Source organism: Dipodomys merriami, unplaced genomic scaffold (assembly GCF_024711535.1).
Source record: "Dipodomys merriami isolate MVZ:Mamm:240054 unplaced genomic scaffold, mDipMer1.0.p SCAF_742, whole genome shotgun sequence".
Taxonomy (NCBI): Eukaryota; Metazoa; Chordata; class Mammalia; order Rodentia; family Heteromyidae; genus Dipodomys; species Dipodomys merriami.
Window position 1 is genome coordinate 462655 of NW_027206338.1, and position 8631 is coordinate 471285.

Below are 8631 nucleotides of genomic sequence, written 5' to 3' on the forward strand. Positions count from 1 at the left end.
ATGGTGATAAAAACAACAAATTCTTCCTGCTGTGCTGACCTGGAGTTGTTGCCTACTTATCCCTGAGATTGCTCATGTACCTGAGAACACAGTGCAGGAAGGAGGGCCTTAAGATTAAAATATATAAAAATACAATACCAGAATATTTATAATAAGAAAAAAAGTTAAAATGCACAAGATATATCATTCTCACATATAGTGCAGTTTTGGCATCCTGAAGAAAGCGGGGACCCAAGGTGCAGTTATCCAAGGGAACAAATAAATTACAATCACATTGGCCCAGAATTGGGGCGGGGCGGGGAGAAGCACAGAGCAGCAGGTTTACAGCCATTCCCTAGTAACCCATGTTGCCTGTCATCACAACCAAATGCCTGGACAAGCTCTCCCAGCACTACGGCTCAAGATAGGGTGATGAGGAAACAAGATGTTTAGGAGAGGAGGTGGTGGAGAGACAAAAAACAAAACAAAACAAAACAACCCTACCTTGCTCCTGACGGGCCCTCCTACCCGAGGTATTACACCTTGGGGATTTGGGCCCATGGATCTGCTGGTCTGATGCTTATTTGTTTCACACCCTGGCAAGAGAAATAGGACACATCCTTCTTTAAAGGAACAACTTGCCAATCTGGGTCATTTTTAGAAGCTGGAGGCTGGGGGGGTGGGGCGGAGGAAGGGGAAGCATGTAAGACAGGTGAAGCTTATCGTATAAAGTATGCAGGTTTCAAAATGGTTCCCCCAAAGCCCCTCACTTGAATTGGGATAGATCATGATGGGATTCCTATGCATCACCCCTTCCCCTCATCAAAAGACAAGATGGGGTGATGCTGGGACATTCCGGCCTGAGACATATGGCAGTGCCAGCTACTCACCAACCCATCCCATATCCCCATTTTCTCCACTTTGCCGTTTCATGCCTTCTCCTTGAAACTTCCTGCTGGCAAGAGTAGCCCCCCTTACTCTGGTGGCTCAATATTGGGCCTCGGGGAGCAGGGCAGGGCTGTGATCTCTTCTTGTTCTTCTTCCCTAAAGTAGGCAGGCTTTCCCTGGGAACTGGGGACCTGCTGAGCCTTCAGTGGACAGGAGGACACCATGTGGTTGATGCTTTGGCAGAAGTGGCACTTCTTGGGCTGTGGTGACAGCTTGCATTCCTTGGCATTATGGTCTAGACCACCACAGCTGTAGCACCTGTCTCCTTTGGATCTGCGCTTCTGCATGTTCTTCAACTTTGGCCGCCTCTCACTACCAAAGAGAACACCCCACTGGGCCCAGTGAATCCAATGGATTCTACGCCTTTGGCAGACTTCTTATAGGTAAACTCCACAGCCTCTCCCACCCTCAGGCTCCAGAAGCCCTCCATGTGCAGCTTACTCTGGTGCACAAAGACGTCCACCAGGGGGTCCAGCGCGACCATGGTGCAGGCGGTCATGGATAGGAAGCCGAACCCCATGATCACGTTGAACCACTTACAGATGCCGGCCCTGTGCAGCAGCTGCAGCTCCTCGGCCGCCTGAGCCGAATCCCCCGGCGCCTACTCGGGCGCCTTCTCCACTGCCTTGGCACAGCCACCTGCAAACTGCTAGTTGGACACCAAGCCCATGGTCATTTGCTGAGCCCTCGTTCCCGTGCCCCTGGTCGGGCTGCTGCTGGCCCCTGAGAAGTCCGGAGGCAAAGGGGAGGTTCGGAGAAGAGGCAGCTACATCTTACCCCGCACAATGCATTTTTTCAAAATTTCTTATGATACTGAAGATTCAATTATAAACTATTAACACTTGAAAATAACTCATTTTTAGGGGAATAGGACACAAAACACAAGATTAATCCTAATCATTTTCAAAGAATATTTATACTACAAATTCACTCTTTTTTTTCAAATTCACTCTTATAACTACAAAGATTCTAAAAATAACAAGCATAGTGTCACAAAGGACATAATTTAACTTCATCATGTAATTCAAAAGACTATGCTAATAGAAAACAAAGTTATACTAATAATTAGCTCACCCAATTCACTTCCATTCTTTTATTCTATATCTTTTAGTTTCATAAAAACTGGCTTTTCATAAAATGATGCATAAAAAGCCTATATACCTATTTACATTTTCAGATTTTAACAATGTTTATTTCAGAAATGTTTTTAGCTGTATAGTCAATGAACTGAAAACCATGATCCTCAGATCTCAGCCTCAATAGCTAGGATTACAGGTGTGAGCCACCAGCACCCGGCTGCTTTATTTATTTATTTATTTATTTATTTATTTATTTATTTATTTATTTATTTTCGGTTGTGGGGCTTGAACTCTGGGCCTTAGCTTTGTCCCCAAGCTCTTCAGCTCAAGGCTAGTGTGCTGTTACTTTGAGCCAGAGTGCCACTTCTGGTTTCCTGGTGGTTAATTGGAGATAAGAGTCTCACGGCCTGGCTTTGAACTGTGATCCTCCGATCTCAGTCTCCTGAGTAGTTAGGATCATAAAATATTCAAAGGGTTTTCAGAAATTGCAAGACTTTGTCTGGGATCTTATTTATATTGGAAAAGATATTCAAAAATCCTTATTTGTTAAAGTTGTGATAGTTACTCCCACAAAAGAACAATTAATTAAGAAACATTTGTATGTACAAAACAACTTCAAATGCATCCACAATCTGGAGGTGACACATGCTTTTTGTTTGTTTTTGCAATGTATATCTAACAAACATATCCACAATACTGATTTTCAGTAAATATGATGGGATATTCAAACCTAAAAAATATGGGGTTTATTATCTTAGTGTGAATAGATATGATCTTACAAACAAAGTTATTTTCAACAGAAATCTGGAAAGTGTTTATCCACCTTGAGTTTCACAGGAATAACCAGAGTAATACCTGTTTGGTTGAGTTGGTCAAAATCACTCTATGAGTATATCTTAAAAGTATATCCAATTTAAGATGTCAAATACATATTTTGTACTGACAGTCATCTTACAGCAATAACTCACTACCTAATTATATGTGTATCTTCTTGCCTAACATATACTAAGAACCGAAAGTGATCTCTTTTATCTAACTTAATGGTGTAAATGCTTTGATTATGAGGATGTTATTATTTGACAAATAAAATGTACAGAAGGGTGGTTCCACTGAAATGACAGGATGGAACCCTGATAAATAACAACATTTCAACACAGCTCTTTTCAGCCTCACTCTATCCACATTGGCAAGCAACATTGCAACCGCACACACACACACATACACACACATGTGCGCACATGTACACACACACATACATGCATGCCAAACTCAGGGTTTATTGTACAATAAAGTTCAAATAAAATATTAATGATTAAGAAAAATGATAATTTGCATTTTTACAAAATAATACATAATCCAGTCTCCACGATTGTTATATTTTACCTGCCTCTCCACATGTGACCACTTAATTTATTTTTAGTTAATTAATTCATTCATTCATTCGTTTTGTGCTAATACTAGAGCTTGAACTCAGGGCCTGACTCTGTTCCAGAATTTGTTATTTTTTCGTTTTAGTTTTCTCAAGGCTAGCATTTTAATGCTTATACTACAGCTCCATTTCAAGCTTTTGTGGTTACTTTCACATCAGAATCTAATGGACTTTTTTTTCTTGGTCTGGTTTCAAAGCACAATCATCCGATTTCATCTTTCTGATTAGGTAGGATTAAAGACCTGAGCCACCGATGTGGCTCCTACTTTTTCCTATACTTATCTAATGCACATACTTAGATAGTAATTTAAACCTGAGAGCATACAACCAAGATGTACAGTGATGATATTTTCCTGTCAGAAATTCATGTTAGTAATGTAAATTTATTCTTAAGTCCATACGCAAAAAATAAGAAGAAATCTGATGATGATGATGATGATGATGATGTGTGTGTGTGTGTGTGTGTGTGCTGTTGCAATATGTTCCACATATAAGCACTGTACAGGGGTGTCCAGCCCTTCACAGGTATTGCATGAATATCTGCCTTGAGCTACCAACTCATGGACAATTTCTAGTTTTCCACTCTAGGCTTCCCAATGAAGAGGGGTTTACTCATCCTCATCCCTATTATTCATATGTGTGGCCTTTTTGGAAATAGTCTCTGCTGTAGTAAGCTGCAAGGCAAGCACTCTACCACTGATCCACCATCCCAGCACAAGTTTTAAGATTCTTGTTTGTAATTTGGTCAAAGCTCTGACTCTTTAGGTAGGCTACTAAAAATGTATTTACTAATTTCAAGTAAATACATATATTCTAATTCCATCTCTTTTAAAAAATAGAAGCATGGATTTTGTGGCTAGCTAGGTCATTGCACATCTCTATCTATTTTCCTCTCTCTCTTTCATGGTTCTCATAGACAATATGATTGCTCCATAATTATCCTAATTTATTTTTTTTTATATTTTTGGTTGCATCATTTCACTTTCTGCTCTGCCATTTCCCAAATCAGCACCACATAAACAGAACCATCCAGAAGTGGTGCTGTGCCTCAATTGGTAGAGTGCTTGCCTTGATTTGAAGAGCTCAAGACAGTTCCCTGGCCCAGAGTTCAGGCCCCACAACTAATTTTTAAAAAAAGAATCTAAATACTTGATAATTCTACTAACAGATCTGACTAAAATCAGTTGAATCACACTTTTCCTGTACAATGAAGGAATAGGTTCAGGCTAGGAAAGCAGCTAGAGAAGGCAGGCAGATTGTATCTGTGACAAATCTTTGTGGATAATGGTATCGAGGATTACTTACTGGTTATTCACTTGCACTGCAAGCATGATTCTGAACGATTGCTTGCTGATTCTGAATTATTGCTTTGATCATTATATCCTCCAAGAAGAAAAAGTGAAATTTATTTGATAGAAAAGGACTACTAATACATTTTGACTTCTCATTAAGCATCTTCAATCATCAAAATCACCTGAAGACAATAGACAGGCCTATTTTTTAGATGAAAACAAAAGTCTTTAATAAAACAAGAATTTAGGTAGTCATACAAAGGACTTCTATTTTACTACTGCATTATACATTTTTTCTAATGTTGAATACCAACATTAGAAAGCTATTAGAAAGTTCTTTAAGCCCATAAGTTGAATAGTGAGTTCTCTTACACTATAACATGGTATTTCCCAAATCATTTACATAGAAGCCATTGTTTCCTATTTTCTCATTCCTAGAATAAGCTGCACATGAAGACACCACTGTTCCTAATTTTTAGTCTGTACCTTTGAATATTGAGGAAAATCATTCCTCTGCTCTCTATAAATTCCCTACTCTCCAGTTAGAATAATTTAGAGTAGTAAAAATGGAAAAAATATAAAATAAATCATGGTGAATAAATATATGCAGAAAATTCACCAGATTTTTCTGACCAGTTCAATCAATGTGAACTATTGGAGAAAAACATGGACATCTCATTCCCACTGGCACTCAAAGTCTCCGGTTAAGCAATTCTGACGAAGAAAGGAAGTAAGATGAAAAAATGAGGAATGGTATCATTTGCAAGAAAAAAATTGAGGAAGATCCAAGCAAATTTCTTCTTTTGGATCTCGAAAACTGCATTTGATATTTCCAAAAGGATAAGTAAGTATTACTACCTCTTTGAAGTTGTGGAAGACTGTACAAATTGTTCTCCTAAGTTGTAATGGTTTGGTTGAGTTTCTTAAATTTCAAAAATGCCAGTCCATCCTTTGTTTCCCTACAATTTTTATTTTCAAAATACAAAGCAACAGCAATATCTTACTTTAAAAATTCATGGATTCCATGTATTCATCCAAGTGAATTGCCTGACTTTGATGTCAAAATATATTCAAGAGTTGTTTGTGTACATCTATAATGTTTTCTGCAGAGTTTGTGATTTTTTCAAATCAGAAATAATTTTAACTTATCTTTTGAAATAAATAGTATAGAAACTAAAGATGTTCATGGTGCTTTTCTGAAAAAAGTATATCTGTTTGTATAATGTCCACAATCTATTTAATTCGCTCCTAGATATAATACTTTGAATTCTACATTGTTATATAATGTATATGTTCATTAATAAATGTGTCCTTTCAGATTGCATTACATATAGAAAAAGTTTAAGATTCTTTTTTTCCTAGGTCCTTGTATTATTTTATTTCTTTGGGATAAAATGACAATGTTAACTAATTTCAAGTTTTGTAAAGGTTATGCTATGTAAAGGCCTTTCTCAGGTGAAGATTTAATATACTGATGTCAAACTAACCTTTAATTCTATGAATTACACGTATTGTTACACTTCTATTTTTGTAATGAACTTTTCAATAACTGTTTTTAACTGTTTTTCATTTCTTGCATCAGAAGAATGAAAAATATGGAATACTTCACAAATTTTCATATCATCCTTCGGCAAGTGCCATGTTAATCTCTGTATTGTTGCAATTTGGGTAGGCCTGCTGCTGAAAGATGTAGTATCATCTAAATTTAAGTACTTAATGATGCACTCTTTATACAGGCATATATCCATGGTTGACTATTTATAACAAGGAACCCTTATTGTTCCTAAAAATTCTATTGATCTTATTTCTCTAAAATTCTGTGCATAATGGAAAAAAACCTATTTCTTGGTCGATTGCTCACATTTGCAATTTTTTGTCAATGACTATTTTGTCTTTTTCATTTTAAATTTTATCATACTTTGAAGCCTTTACAGCTATGTCCAAAGGTGATTGCTTTTCAAGTATTTATCAACTGAGTTAGCTTTGTGGAGCTAATGGATTCAAAGAAAGCCTTGCTTAAGAGCTACTTCTTAACTTGTGCAAATTAAAATTTCCAAAATGAGGTCTTGCTGGGACAAATGTCTAGCTGACCCTTTACCTTTCTTCCATGTAGGAACAGACCAATCAGAATATCTTACCGTGACAGCAAAGATTGTCCACTGGAACAAAACTAACCTTAGTTACAAGAGATCATAGAGAGATGAACAGTTCAGACAGAATTGTTTAGAATGGAAGGCATTTTATCAAAATATAATTGTTTATTATACTTATCATTTCAAAAGTAGCTAAAGCCAAGAAGGTGAAAAAATTGTTCATATGCATGATTACCTACTGTCCTTGCCTGTCTATCATCCAACCAGGCAGGAACTTACACTACTGACTTTCTATCACCAAATATTTCCATAGCTCCTGGAGAAGTCCATAAGTTTCTCCTCGATATTAGGCCTTAAATTGGTAATGTTTTAATCACAGTGTTTCCTCTTGCCTCTAGGCTGTAAATCAACAAATGGTAAAGCTTTAAATCTAACTCTACCAAAAACTGAGGTAGAGATAATGGAATAATACTTTAAAACAGAGTTGTCTTTTTTATATTATATATACTTATATATTTTATATTTATATGTGCTGATTTTAAATTTCACACAGTGAATCTTACTAGAATTGATAGTTTGACAAATATATTGACATTTATACTCATAAATAGATTGGAATATAAATAATTAGGTTTAGAATATATATTAGAATATAAAAAGTATCAATTCAATGTCTTCGGTATAAACTTGTGATACCTTCTATGTGTTCGTGGTCTTCTGAATTCATATGGTAAAATAACAGTATTGTTTTCCACTAATGTATAAGGGATTTTACTCTGATACTCTGTTTATTGTTTTAACTTGCTGGTCCCAAAGTGTTTTTCTCCATATTTCTGAAGCATTCTTACTGATTATACCCAAATTTTGCTGATATGATGTCTAAAAGCTATTATTCTTCTGCAGGACCCACGGGCCCTAGGATACCAGGTTCAAGTTATCTGCAACATCAGATAACAAGGGCAAGACTTCTCACTTAGGCTCATGCAACATGCCAACAGAAAGTAATTGAAGACTAATCTCAATTTCTCATGTCCTATAATATTTCAGGTCCCCAATTCCTTACAGGAATTAGCAGTAATGAACTGTGAAATGCAAGGCAACATGAAATGAAAGATGAGATCACAAAATATGAGAGAAAGTACTGTAGTTCAAATTTTCAATTTACAAATGACCAGCCCATATGAGTGAACAAAATTACAAATGAACAAGATTATTTTTAATACCCCTCTCCTAATGATTAATGAAAGATTTCAGTGCAGCATAAGTTGGCCAAAAATAGTTTCTGGAACGATAGATCCATAATTGGTCTACCAAGGCTAGGAAAACTTGATTTAGAGGTCAAATATAATTTAGAAAAACATTAACTAAGAAGATCCTTAGTGCTTCAAAACACCGGTACTTCAGAAAACTAGGTTGTATAGTATAAAAATGTTGTTATTCTCAAACTAATGATAACCTACCCTTAATCTCCTGAAAGTATATTCATTTTCAAATAAACTATTTAAAATCACATTTGCCAAAATAACACTTGACAAGTAGATGATAGTGACATTAAAAGGCTTTCAAGTGTAGGGAGCAAGTTAAAATAGAGTTGATTTACTTACCCAACATTAATATCAACCAAATTCATTCATTAAAGTGTAGAAATAGTACCCCCACCATTTGTGTTGTTTAGTAGGTGCCTTCCATAAATGTGTTAAATAGATCATCCTCCCATATTCCAAACCCAAGTATTAGCTAATAAAGTAAATTTCATCACATAAGAACGTACATTTTAAAAAGTCACTAATAGTTGCTTTATCAAGTGTTGT

The 8631-nt window shown here is 36.3% G+C and overlaps 2 pseudogenes; both read right to left on the reverse strand.

Moving 5' to 3' along the window:
• Nucleotides 1–966: 966 nt before the first annotated feature.
• Nucleotides 967–1597, reverse strand: LOC138818364 (protein lin-28 homolog A pseudogene; annotated as a pseudogene).
• Nucleotides 1598–6316: 4719 nt separating this feature from the next.
• Nucleotides 6317–6417, reverse strand: LOC138818365 (U6 spliceosomal RNA; annotated as a pseudogene).
• Between the last annotated feature and the right edge of the window lie 2214 nt (nt 6418–8631).